This window comes from Panthera tigris, chromosome B1, assembly GCF_018350195.1.
Source record: "Panthera tigris isolate Pti1 chromosome B1, P.tigris_Pti1_mat1.1, whole genome shotgun sequence".
Lineage (NCBI taxonomy): Eukaryota > Metazoa > Chordata > Mammalia > Carnivora > Felidae > Panthera > Panthera tigris.
This window is the reverse complement of record NC_056663.1, coordinates 197,000,910-197,013,825: the sequence shown is the minus strand read 5'-3', so window position 1 is coordinate 197,013,825 and position 12,916 is coordinate 197,000,910. Positions and strand designations below refer to the sequence as shown.

General features: G+C 42.3%; 1 long non-coding RNA gene across 2 annotated transcripts in view; it reads left to right on the top strand.

Moving 5' to 3' along the window:
• Nucleotides 1-12,916, top strand: part of LOC122238124 — a 107,957-nt gene that overhangs the window by 77,843 nt on the left and 17,198 nt on the right. For both annotated transcript variants that reach the window (XR_006217089.1, XR_006217090.1), the window contains exons 3-4: nucleotides 3,090-3,146; nucleotides 9,526-9,652. This is a non-coding gene — a long non-coding RNA (uncharacterized LOC122238124). The remainder of the gene's footprint in view (nucleotides 1-3,089; nucleotides 3,147-9,525; nucleotides 9,653-12,916) is intronic.

Here is a 12,916-nt window from a genome sequence, read left to right as displayed (position 1 = left end):
CTTGATTTCGGGCTCAGGACATGATCTCATGGTTCATGAGTTTGAGCCCCATGTTCGGCTCTGCTTGGGGGATTCTCTCTCTCTTCACCCTCTCTCTCAAATTTAAAAAAATGATTTATCTTCTTTTGGGGGAGGTAGGCATTTTGTTTTGTTTTGTGTTTTCATTTTAGTGAGGTATAACTAACATGCAGTGATCTGTGAGTTTCTGGTACAGTGCTGATTCAACAACCCTATACCTTACTCGGTGCTCACCATGATAAGAGTAGTCACCATCATCATCAGACAATGTTATTACAATATTTTTTACTATATTCTCTATGCTGTATTTTTCATCTCTGGGACTTATTTATTTTACAACTGGAACTTTGCACCTCTCAATAATACCCTTTATTGGTTTCACCCACTCCCTTACATACCTCCCCTCCTGCAACCACCTGATCTTTGAATTTAAGGGTCTGTTTTTGTTCATTGGATTTTTAGATCCCACCTATATGTGAAATTACATGGTATTTTTCTTTGGCTTATTTCACTTAGCATAATACACTCTAGCTCCATCCATGTTGCAAATGACAAGATCTCATTTTTTTATGGCTGAGTAATATTCCATAAATAAATAAATACCTACCATTTCTTCTCTTTTTTATTTTTTTTATGTTTATTTTTGAGACAGAGAAACAGAGCATGAGTAGGGGAGGGGCAGAGACAGAGAGAGAGAGAGAGAGAAAGACACAGAATCTGAAGCAGGCTCCAGGTTATGACTGTCCGCACAGAGCCCGACGCGGGGCTCGAACCCATGAACTCTGAGTTCATGACCCGAGTTGAAGTTGGACACTTAACCAACTGAGCCACCCAGGGGCCCCAGACATACCACTTCTTTATCCATTCATCTATCAATGGACATTTGGACTCCTTCCATATCTTGACTATTGTAAATAATTTTGCAATAAGCAGGGGTGCCTGTATATTTTTGAATCAGTGTTTTTGTTTTCTTTGGGTAAATACCCAGAAGTGGAATCACTGCATCATATGCTATTTTCATTTTTTAGTTTTTGAGGAACTTCACTAAAATGAAAAAAAAAAAATGCCTATCCCCCAGAAAAGAAAATAAGTGATTTTTTTTTAAGTTTCTTTATTTTGACAGGGTGGGGAGGGCCAGAGAGAGGAGAGAGAGAATCCCAGCTTTCCACAGAGGCTACACAAATTTACATTCCTACCAACAGTGCATGAGAGTTCCTTTTTCTCCACATCCTCCCAACACTTGTTATTTCTTTTTTGGTACCAGCCGTCGTGACAGGTGTAAGGTGGTATTTCACTGTGGTTTTGATTTGCATTTCCCTGATGAGGAGTGACATTGGGCATCTTTATATGTCTGTTCATTTGTAATGTCTTCTTTGGAAAAATGTCTATTCAGATCCTCTGCCCTCTTTTATTCTGATTATTTTTGGATGTTATGTAAGTTCTTCATATACATTTTCGATATTAACTCTTTATCAGTATATCCTTTGCAAGTATCTTCATTTCAGTAGATTGCCTTTGTGTTTTGTGGATGGTCTCCTTTGCTGTGCAAAAGCTTTTGATTTTGGTGGAGTCCCAACAGTTTAATTTTGCTCTTGTCTCCCTTGCCTGGAAAATGTTGCTACATTTTTCTAGATATATTTCCTTAGACTTCCTCGGTTTCTTGTCTCCTTAACCTCATATTCTAAATGAAAACTCAGGATATCAAAGAAGAATTCAAAATTGCCCTGCACAATTCACTAAGACTTATTTGAAAGGGTTGAACTAAACTTTAGAGGTCAGGTAGGATTTGAGTACGGGTCAAGGCAAAAGTGATGGGTGACATACAAGGACAACCACTGGAGCCCTGGGAAGGCAGGACAGTGGTTAGGAGCTGAAGACGTACTTTTTAAGCAAATTTCAATTATACAGTATTATGCTGTTTGCAATATTCTTATTTCACTGAACATACTGTTCTTCAGATTCATCCATGTGTTGCAAACAGCAGGATTTCCTTTTTCATGGCTGAGTAATATTCCATTATGTATACACACCACATTCATCCATCGATGGACCCTTAGGTTGTTTCCATAATTTGGCTATTGTAAATAATGCTGCACTTAACATGGGAATGCAGATATCTCTTTGGGTTACTGATTTGACTTCTTTGGATATATACCCAGAAGTGGGATGGCTGCATCATAAGGTAGTTCTATTAACTTTTTGAGGAAACTCCATACTGTTTTCCATAGTGGCTGCACCAACTCACACTCCCACCACCAGTGCACAATGGTTTCTTTTCCTCCACATCCTCACCAACACCTGTCTCCTGATTTTGATGATAGCTATCCTAACAGGTATGAGGTAGCATCTCATTGTGGTTTTGATTTGCATTTCTCTGATTAGCAATGTTGAGCATCTTTCCATGTGTCTGTTAGCCATCTGGATATCTTCTTTGGGAAAATGTCTATTCATTTCCTTTGCCCATTTTTAATCAGATTATTATTTTTGCTCTTGAGTCATAGGAGTTTCTTATATATTTCGGTTATTGATCTCTTTTCAGACGGCTATGTTCAGCAAGAAAAGCATTGAGTAACCTTTATGTACTGGGTGTAGCTAAGGTAAGGCTGCCAAATAAAATACAGGATGTCTAGTTAAATTTGAATTTCAGATTAAAAAAAAACACTTTTATTTTTAGTTTGAGAGAGCATGAGCAGGGGAGGGGAAGAGAGACAGGAAGAGAGAGAATCCCAAGCAGGCTCCACATTGTCAGCATGGAGCCTAACATGGGGCTCGAACTCACGAACTGTGAGATAGGACCTGAGCCGAAACCAAGAGCCAGATGCTTAAACAAGTAAAGCCACCCAGGTGCCCCAAAAAACTCTTTTATGACATATGTTCCAAACAGTGTATGGGATATTTTATAACAAAATTCACTGTTTATATGAACTCTAAAATGAACTAAGCATCTGTATTTCTATTTGCTAAACCTAGAAATCCTAAGGAGTACATTCCATGGGCACACAGTTTGGAGGCAAAGAAGGCAAAGACATCAAGTCACTGTGTGTTTCTATATTTATTCCACATTTGTATAGGTTTTAACGTGGAGAGAAATCCAGTAATCATAGCAATTGATCACCTCTCCCCAGCAGGTAGGTTTAGTTTTCAGTAGTTCATGTATCGCTTGAAATCTGGGGCAAGATCCCATAGATTTATATCCTAATTCTGTCAGTCATTAACCATGTACCTTGAATATAATTAGCCTCTCTGTGTCTATTTTCTCATATATGAAATGGGAATACAAGTAGTTCTTGCCTCATGGAGTTACTGTAAAGATGAAATGAAAACCTCTTGTAGATACACAAGAGAAAGGAATGAAACAAAACATGCCATTGCAAAAAGAAAAAAAATCACAAAAGACCTAAGAGGAACAAAGAAACAAAGGAACTACAAAACAGTAAGAAAATAACAGAATGGCAATAGTAATTCCTTACCTATCAATAATTATTGTCAATGTACATTGATTAAATTCTCTAATCAAAACACACAGAGGCTGAAAGGATTAAAAAACAGAGTCCAAAAATGTGCTGCCTATGAGAGATTAGCTTTAGAGACATATAGCCTGAAAGAGGATAGAAAAAGATTCCACACAAATGGTAAGCACAAGTGAGTGGGGGTGCTGCACATGTATTGTACAAGAGGTAAAGAAGGTCATTATATAACAAGAAAGGGGTCAAATCATCAAGAGGATGTAATAGTAAGTATGTATGCACCCAGTGGTAGAGTACCTAAGTAATATTAAGCAAATATTAAAGGAGAAAAAGGAATATAATAATACTAGGGGATTTCAGTAACCTACTTTCAACAATGGTTGGACCATACAGAGAGAAAATCAATAAGGAAACAAAACTTGAATGACACTCTAGACCAAATTCATCAAATGTACAGAATATTCCATCCAGCAGCAGCAGAATACATATTCTCAAGTACAGATGGAACAATCCCCAGTATAAATCATTTCAGGCCACAAAAATCATCAAATTTAAGAAAGTTGAAACCATACTAAGTCTCTTTTCTGACCACAATGGTATGAAACTAGGAATCATTCGCAGAAGGAAAATAGGAAAATTTACAAATATGTGGAAATTGAGCAACACACTCCTGAATAACCGATGAGTCAAGTTTAAAAGAGTACCTTGAGACAAACACAACATACACAAACATGGGATGTGGCAAAAGCAGTTCTAAGTGATAAATGTCTACATTAAGGAAAATGACAGATCTCAACCCCACTTTACACCTTAAGGAGCTAGAAGAAGAAGGACTAAGCCCAAAGTTAGCAGAAGGAAGGAACCAATAAAGATTAGAGCATGATGACATGATAATCTGACCTGGGAAGGAGAAGACAGAACCGTGGAAAGCCCAGTGAGGCTTATGTGCACCAGTGAGTGGGAGAAATCCCCACAAAGTTTCGGCAGTCTACCAAGTTGAAGTTTTTACAGGTACGGTGGTTACTGCACCTGGGCCATCTTTTCTACCATGAATCAAAAGGGCCAGTACTAGGTAGGTCTTTGGATTTTGAAAGACCATCCACCATGCTTGGAACCACTGCTCCAACCCACTCCTGGGCTAACTGAAGGCCGCCAACCTTCCATGGGGCCAAGAAACAGAAAGCAGTCACAGATTACATGACTGGAAGCGGCAGGCCACATGACTGGAAGATATTCTGGTTCTAGGGCAGGGCTCAGCGAACCATGGCCTCTGGGCCAGCTGCCTGTGTTTATAAAGTTTTATTGGAACACAGTTGTGATCATTGATTTACATGTTGTCCATGATTGCTTTTGTGCTGTGAAGGCAGAGCACTGTCCCTTTAAGAAGTTTTCTGCTTCTGTTCTCTGTTTACCTGTGTGTATCTGCTCTGAGGGCCTCCAAATAATGACCCATCGGTCTCAATGAGCACACCCGGTGCCCCATCTTGGTCTCTACCACTGTCAACTAAAAGGAACCAAGACTTCTTGGAGAAAAGACTAATTTCAGGACGATGACAGGGAAAATGCACAATGAGCTTAGAGTATCGTGTTGTGCCAGAAACTAATAACGTGCTCAAAGAGTGAGAGGGAGACAACAACAGAACGCCTAGGCCAGCTTGAAGAAGGTCTCTCTGGGCCAACTCTGGGAAAACCTGAACGGCAAAATAACAGTAATGAATTACATCCTTCAAAAAAATAAGAATCCACAAATGTTTATGCCTATAAATGAACAAAGACATAAATAGGGAAGTCTCTTTATAACTAACAACTATTAGATACGTAAGAAACAACCGAGTTCAAGAATTAGCAACGGATACTAGAATTAGTGGATAGAAGTTTGATGAGTAGACATTTTCAGAGTTCAAAGTGTCTCCCCATAAATTGCCTGTTAATTACAAAGGGGAAAATATTAAGTTTAAAGTTGAGAAATCTAGCAGTCACCTCTTAACCAATTGGTCGGACTTAACATCCTTGATGTGGGAGCAAACCAGGATCTGGTGTCTTCTGACAAGACCCCCTGAGGAGGACACAGCATCACTTGTGTGGTATTATTCCTGCTGTGCACAGCCTGGATGGAATCAGGAAAAAACCTCAGATGGACCTAAATGATTTTCTTTGACACATTAATTTTTTTACTAAAGGGGGGGAAAAAAGACTCTCTTCAAAAATAATAAAAGGAAGAATGAGGAGCTGTCCCAGATGAAAGACATGACGGGGCACCTGAGTGGCTCAGTTGATTAAGTGTCCAACTTCCGCTCAGGTCATGATCCCACGATTCGTGGGTTCGAGCCTTGGGTCGGGCTCTGTGCTGACAGCTCAGAGCCTGGAGCCTGCTTCGGATTCTGTGTCTTCCCCCTCTCTCTGCCCCTCCCCTGCTTGTGCTCTGTCTCTCTGTCTCTATCAATAATAAACAAACAAACAAAACCTGATGACCACATGTAACTTTATATGGGATCCTGCACTGGGGTGGCAAAGGGGGGTGGGGGAACTGCAAAAGACCTTAAAGCAAGTGATAGAAATTTGAGTATGGACTACAAATTAGAAAATATTCATGTTAAATTTCCTGAATTTGATACTTGTTCTGTTTTTATGTAAGAGAATGTTCCTGTTCTTAGGAAATACACTTGGGCACACTTCAGGATAAAGGACTTTGAGGTCTTCAACTTACTCTCCAATAGTTTAGAAAAAAATGTGTATGCCTGTGTCCATGTACGTTTACACACGTGCACGTGTAAATATATGTACTTGCAGAGAAACAGGAAGTATAACCACTTGGTGACTGTGGGTAAAAGCTATACAGAATCCTTTATGCTATTCTTGCAACATTTTCACGGTTTTGAAATGACATCAAAAGTGAAAAGATTGCAAAAAGAAAGAGGAGGCTTTGTGAGGCTACAACACCAGGGCCTGGGGGGTCTTATTCAGGAGCCAGGACTTGACCCAGTGGGATTTGGTGGTGGGTTGTGGAAAGGGGGGACTTTAGAGAGGTGACTTTGGCCACAGAGTAGAGGCAGAGGAAGACTGGAGCCAGGGAACAAGTTTTGAACTCAAACCCAAGCAAACACAAGCACCCCTTAACGTGGATCCTATAGTGTCCTTCTACTGAAGGGCTGAAGTGAGAAAATACACACCAAGCTCTCCTTGACTAATCCTTCCTCCTCTATCAACATCCATTAGAGTGAGGTAGCTTATTCAATGTCAGGTGGTAAACTTCTAAGACATAAGATTTATGGAAATAACTTTAATTTTATATTTTTGAAAGCTCACACACATGCAAGAAGGGAGGGGCAGGGGGAGAGGAGGGACAGAGCCCCAAGCAAATGCTATGCTCCACAGGGCTCAATCTCCTGTGAGATCATGACCTGAGCCAAAATCAAGAGTTGGATGCTTAACCAACTTGAGCCACCTAGACACCCCTTGTGGAAGTAACTTTAAATGAATGCAAGTCCCAGGAACGTAGAAGCATCCCTAAAAGCCATTATTCCAGAAACTTACATTTTCCCCAAGAGAGGTATGTCCTCAAAACAGCCTGGTGGTTGACCTTAATGCACTGGGCATGCTTTTTCTGGAAGGGATCGTGAATATTGGGAGAAAAGTAACTCACGGCTCGTTCTGCTGGTATCCCAGTGGCCTTGTCTTTATACGGGAAAGACAGGTCTGTACCCAGATACTTGAATACTCTCATTCTCAAAAGAGATAACTTACTAGTATTTCCAATTTGCTCACAAGTTGCTGCCTCAAAGTCCTACAGTAAAAGAACAGCTGGTCTTAGATCACAAGTCAGGATCTTTAACACTCGAGCACACAGTGCCGAGGTTAATAGCACCCATGGGCTCCAGGGACAGGCCGTCTGCATCTGGGGACCCGGCATCATCTCTTACTATTTATGTGCTCTTGTACAAGATGTTTATCCCCTCTCTGCTTCCGTTTCCTCACCTATAAAGTAGGTACATTATTGGCACTTACTTCAGAGGGTTGATAGGGAAAAACAATAAGTAAATTCATCATCGATTTGTCCCTGAAACACGTAAGTGCACAGTGTTTGCTATTATCAGCAATAGAATTAAGATATTTCATAACACTGGGGATTGATTTCATTCCTTGAAAATGACTAAGACTCAGCACTCCTCAACTGGGGCTCAGAAGCTCAGGTTTAACTACACAAATGGCAGATGGAGTCCCAAACTATCTGTGCTGCTGCAGTGAATTATTTCTGTCCTGGATCAAATGTTAAGTGAGAGAAACACACACACACACACACACACACACACACACACACACACGAAAAGAAAAAAGTACAAACAAAACAAAAGGGGCGCCTGGGTGGCTCAGTCGGTTGAGCGACACACTTGGGCTCAGGTCATGATCTCGCTGTCAGCGAGTTTGAGCCCAGCATTGGGCTCTGTGCTGACAGCGCAGAACCTGGAGCCTGCTTCCGAGTCTGTGTCTCCCTCTTTCTCTGCCCCTAACCCACTCACATTCTGTCTCTGTCTCTCTCAAAAATAAATATATATTAAAAAAAAGTGTTCACCTCCCTTCCTTTGTTGGACGCTGTCAGTGCTCTGCCCCAGTGCCCTTGGATGCCTTTTACTGTTTCTCTGTGCATCTGCCCCAGTCTTGGTGTGCAATGTCTTTCAATGACTCCTACTCGGCTCTTTTCTTCCCAGAACTGCCCTTAGGCTGCTGGAGCTGCCAGATTTGCCCACCCCATAAAGAACACAAAGAGCTGAGTTTAGACTCCTCCTCCCCACCCCCGCCCCCTCCCCAGCCCGCTAAATGATTCTGATTCCAAGTCTCAAGTGGGGGCAAACTCCAAGACTTCGCCTGCTCTCGAGTTCCCCTGAGTTATCAGGCCAGCCCCACCGTCTCTTTCTTCCTTCCCCATCCTGCTTCCTCAACTCCTTTTTCAGTTGCTTTTGGGAGCCTGTCTTTCCCAAACGACTTACATGCAAATCCTCACGGCAGGGTCTGTTTCTGGAGGGCCTGAGCTGTCTTAGTCCCTTTTGGACTGCTGTAATGAAATACTGTAGACTGAGTGGCTTATAAACAACAGAAATGTATTTCTCACGGTCCTGGAGGCTGGAAGTCTGAGGTCAGGATGTCCGTGTGGCCGGTTGAGGGCCCTTTTCCGGGCTGCAGATTTCTCGTTTTGTCCTCACTTCAAAGAAGAGGGCTGGGGAGCTCTGTGGGGTCACTTTTATGAGACACTAATCCAAATTATGAGGACACGATGCTACCAAAGGCTTTACCTCCTCATAGCATCACCTTAGGGATTAGGATTTCAACCCGTGAATTTAAGGGGACCCAAATATTCAGACCATAGCGTAAACCAAGATATTTCCTACACTTATTCTCCTTTTAGTGCCTCTGCTGATGTGGATTCCCTTGTCTAAGGTCCCTCCCCTTCCTCCTCTCTCCCTCCTGCTTCCCTCATCCTCTCTCCTCCCTCTCCCTTCTCCCCTTTCCTCCTGCCCTCCCTCCTTCCCCCTTTTCCTCTCTCCCCTCCTTCCTCCTCCTCCTCCTCCCTATGCCTCTCTCCTTTCCCCCTCCTTCTTCCCCTCTTCCTGCCTTTCTATGCAGTTCCCCTTGCTGAAATAGCCTAGTCTCCACATTCCCTGTGCTTGTACATGACAGTTTAATAGACAATGTTTTATCTTTCAAGGAACGACTTTACAAGAAGAATCCTTGCTGGACATAAGATCTGTAAGTGATCACAGGGCCAAAAGCCTTCCTTTCAGATCCAGGATTCTTAGAAGCAGGAGTTTCGTGAAGGTGTCATGGTTTGGGAATCGAGAGACCTGAGGTCTAGGCCTGATTCTCTTGAGGCCTCATGGTGTGACTTGGAGGCCCATGAGGTATAGGTGACTTGGCTAATTTCTACACCTGCAAAGTTAGGGGACTTGGGCTTGTCCCTTCCTTTGAGAATCCAAAGAAAACTATGAATCCTGTTCCCTAAAGAGAAGCCCTTTCCCCACAAATGCAATTTTATATTCAATTCCAGGTTTCTGGATCTTCTTGGAATCCATCGCTGGATCCCTTACAGGATGATTTCCAATGATCTTATTCTCCTACTTCCAGGTTTTCTCAAGTCTATACAAACCTAATCAATGACAGATGCAAATGTTTGAGTAAGTATAAACCCTTCGGAAGCAGGAGTGGTCAGAACTGTTTTTAATTTATTTTTGTTTTTTTTAGTGGAACAAAGACATTGACTGCCAAGAAGCAAGTGGGTGTTTAAAAGTGAAGTCCTCCCAGGTGGGAGGAGAAAACACTTGGTAACTGCACACATCCTTAGCCCTTTTGTCCTCCATGGGGACCTCTGTATTCCCTGTGGTAGAACAGAGTTCAGAGCCTCACTACCTGTCAGGTTTGTGGTTTGGCCACTGGTAAGACAGTTCAGATTTAAATTCTTTCTCTGTTAAAATGGCAAAGACCCTCTACCTTCCTTACAGTGTTGTAGTAAAAATTAAACCAAATGAGACAATGTTCATCCATTCCCTGGCACAGGATTCTCCTCCTCCTCTGTTTTATTTCTAGTTTACATGTTCCTCTTCCTTTTCTTAGAGGGTGATGTTCCCTGAGGAGTTTCATCCTTGACCCTAGTAATCATCTTAACATTTCTACTCTCCTTGAGTTCTACTGCATTGCTGATAACTTCCAAGTGGTTACCTCCAACCTTGACCTCTCCCTCCATATTCCAGTCATATCATCCACCCAGATGGATATTTTCCCTTGGAGTGAATTTCTTTTTGTTGGCCTGTCTATAAAACAGAACTCCTCTTTGGTATTGGGACTTCTTTTCCTCTCAGGGGTTTCCCTGACCCTATGCCTCCCACCAGAGACAAGGGTGCATAATCCACAATCAAAGTATCTCTTCCCTCCACTCAGTGATTTTCCAGGGGCATACATGTCGCCCCAGAGAAAGCTGTTGAGAACTCCATTTTAGGAGTTGGCATGGTGGTTAAAAAAACCCAAAAAACCGAGGGGGCTCTTCAGCTGTGGTGATGGGTGGATAGTACCATCTGGAGTTGAAAGCCATTACCACCACTGTGGAGAAAGGACCCCAAGAATGAGGTAACAAAGGAAATTTGAGCTGAGAAACAAAGAGATTATTGACGACTTTGGTTGAGTTTCTGAATCCCCCTGTGGTAGGTATAACCATGAAGCATTTCAAAACCAATCCAAACTAGCTTGTATAAAAATAGGAGATAGCTAATACAACTAGGAATCCATTGCATTAGATTAGACTTGTAGTCTCAAGTCATGGACACCCAATGTGTTGATTCATTCTCTCAATTCTCCTTGAATTCTTATTTCCATTGGAGATCCCAACAATCACCCAGTCATTCCAACCAGTGACCCAAAGTCTTCCTTAACTACCCCTGCTGCATGCCCTTTATACCCATTGGATCCACCAGTCCTGCTGTTTTCTCTCTGCTATTTCTCCAATTGCCCCAACTTTCTCCATCTCCACTCTCCCCACCTTGTTTTGACACCCACCACCTTCTCTCTTGATTATCATTAGAGTTTCCTAACTAGTCTTTTTGGCTCTGGTCTTATTTCATGCTACTGTGGTGAAACCAAAGAAAGTAGATTGACATAAAGCATCTCTGACCATGGCATTCTCCTGCTTAAAACCCTCAAGTGTCCTGTTACCCCAGGATAACATCCAACCTCTTCACATGCTACATAAAATCTTCCATATAATATTTAGCTATGGCCTGCTTTCCACATCACCATCCAAAACCAGCATTTTTTGTAGCTACCCATGGACAATGTGCTGGAACCCACCTCTGTGCATTTGCTCATCACATTGTGAAGGCTGCATGGCCTGTCTCTATTAAAAGTTAGGCTTTGGACTCTGGAAAACAGTGTGGAGGTTCCTCAAAAAATTAAAAATAGACCTACCCTATGACCCAGCAATAGCACTGCTAGGAATTTACCCAACGGATACAGGAGTGCTGATGCACAGGGGCAATCATACCCCAATGTTTACAGCAGCACTTTCAGCAATAGCCAAATTACGGAAAGAGCCTAAATGTCCATTAACTGACGAATGGATAAAGAAATTGTGGTTTATATACACAATAGAATACTATGTGGCAATGAGAAAGAATGAAATCTGGCCCTTTGTAGCAATGTGGATGGAACTGGAGAGTGTGATGCTAAGTGAAATAAGCCATACAGAGAAAGACAGATACCATCTGTTTTCACTCTTATGTGGATCCTGAGAAACTTAATAGAAACCCATGGGGAAGGGGAAGGAAAAACAAAAAGAGGTTAGAGTGGGAGAGAGCCAAAGCATAAGAGACTCTTAAACACTGAGAACAAACTGAGGGTTGATGGGGGGTGAGAGGGAGGGGAGAGTGGGTGATGGGTATTGAAGAGGGCATCTTTTGGGATGAGCACTGGGTGTTGTATGGAAACCAACCTGACAATAAATTTCATATATTAAAAAAAATAATAAATAGCAAATAAAAGTTAGGCTTTGGAATGATACTGACCTGTGTTTGAAATTTTGTTCCAGTGTGTACCAACTTCTACTTGGGCAAGCCACTTACTTTCTTTAGCTTCAGTTGTCTCATTTGGGAAATAGGGATGCTTATAGTAGCTGTTTCATAAGGCAATATGCTCATGTTTAAAGGGTCCGGATCCAATTTCAATGGTTGTGTGTGTGTTTCTGATGGTGGTGGGGAGGGGTGGGTTTTGCATAACAACAATTGTTGAGACACCAACTGGGTGTCCTACAATTCAATTCAATTCTGGCACTATCTACCCAGAGAGAGCATCACGTTCAATCCTACAAGACTTTTCCCCAATTCCTCCCTTCTACTTCAGTCACAAGTCCACAGGTTGTCACCTGTGCTTCTGGCCAATTGACCATAGATTGGAGGTTCCAACGACCCCGTCCCCATCCTTGGGTTTGATGAATTTGCTAGAGCAGAACACAGAATTCTGAAAAGCATTTTACTGGATTACTGGTTCGTTATAAAAGGAACAACCAGATGGAAGAGGAGAGGAGGGCAAGGAATGTTGGGGAAGGGTGCAGAACTCCCCTGCCCTCTCAGGCACATCACTCTCCCAACACCTTCCTGTGGTCACCAACCCAGAAGCTCTCTGAACCCCATCCTTCTGGGGAATCCCCTCCTTACGGAGGCTTCATTACCTAGTCATGACTGATGGGCAGACGACTCAATCTCCAGCTCCTATCTCTTCCAGACGTGGGTCAGGGTTGGGACTGAAGTTTCTAATCCTCTTATCAAAGTGTTGGTTCCACTGACAAGCAGCTCCCATCCTTAGGCAAAGTCCCAAAGTCCCCTCGTCAACATAACAAAAGACATTCCCAACACTTAGGAAATTCCAAGAGTTTTATGAGCTCTGTGCCAGAAAAG